Source organism: Rutidosis leptorrhynchoides, chromosome 6, assembly GCF_046630445.1.
Source record: "Rutidosis leptorrhynchoides isolate AG116_Rl617_1_P2 chromosome 6, CSIRO_AGI_Rlap_v1, whole genome shotgun sequence".
NCBI lineage: Eukaryota > Viridiplantae > Streptophyta > Magnoliopsida > Asterales > Asteraceae > Rutidosis > Rutidosis leptorrhynchoides.
The window spans coordinates 53,116,885-53,118,276 of NC_092338.1; positions in this window are offsets into that span (position 1 = coordinate 53,116,885).

A 1,392-nucleotide genomic window follows, 5' to 3' on the forward strand; every position below is an offset into this window, starting at 1 on the left:
AAAAATTAGGTAAAAAGAATAAAATAATTAAAAGAAAAAGAAATATTTTAATTTTTAATGGGATTTTAAAATTCAAAAGTATTAAATGTTAGGTCATGAGATAATGCACAAAATAAAATAATAAAAGTAGTTTTCCATTATAATTTTTAATTAAAAAGTAATTTATTTATTTATTTATTTATTTTATTAAAAAAATCATTTATTTTAAGGATTTGTTTTTATATATTTTTTTAAAATAAACAAATTGATTTACTACTTTTCCAAGAATATTTGTCAATATTTTTTTTATTCATAATAACAATACTGATAATAAAGATATTAATTATTGATATCTTGTTTAAAAAGGATATTAATAATAATAATATTAATATATCAAATTAATGCGTAATTATTTACAAATAATTATTCGTGAATCGTCGGAATTAGTCGAGGTTAAATGAAATCATATAAAGATTTTTGTTTAAATTTTACCGGAAATTTACGGGTTGTCATAACATGCACATAAACATTCATGATCTTAAATTCATTTTTAAGACCTTATCATAGCACAAACAACTAATTTCACACTTATAAATCATAACTTTAACTATAAAAAACACACTAAAATTCATACCTTTAAACTTAGGGTTTCAAAACCCTAATTTGAGCACCTAAGATGATAAGGATGATGATTTTGTAACTTCTATAAGGTTTGAAGAGATTCAAGAACACCAAGATCGTGATTGCAAGAGATTTTAAGCTTCAATTTTTGGTCACCTCCCCTCCTGCTCGACCTCACTTGGTCACCTCCCCTCCTGCTCGACCTCACATTTACACACAAATATACAGCCCGAAAGTCTAGTGCATCGTTTGATAATGAATCCACCCCGAATCCAGCATATTCTTCCTGGAAAGAAGGTGATCAACGAGCCCTTATCATCATCCAATCTTCTTTAACGGAAGAATCCATGTCCGTTATCCTTGGGTTAACCTCTTCGAAAGCTGTATGGAGTGCTCTTGAGGACTTCTACAGTCATGATTCTACTGAGCGTATGCATACTCTTCGTGACAGTCTTCGACAGCTTACTAAGGGTACGAATTCTGTTTCAGAATATGGTGAGAAATTTAAACTTGTTTGTGATCAGCTTGCAGCAATTGGACATCCGGTTAATGATGTCAATAAAAATCATTGGTTTCTTTGTGGTTTGGGTAGTTCCTTTGAAACATTCTCGACAACTCAACGTACTATTAAACGGCGGCCTTTATTTTGGGATTTATTTTCACATGCAGAGAGTCATGAATTGTTTATGGCTTCGGTTCACAAGTCTTCCCCACCTGCTGCTGCCTTTGTCAGTCAAACTAGACGTGGACAGCCTTTGGTTAATCATGGTTAAAATAAATATCCTACCCGTT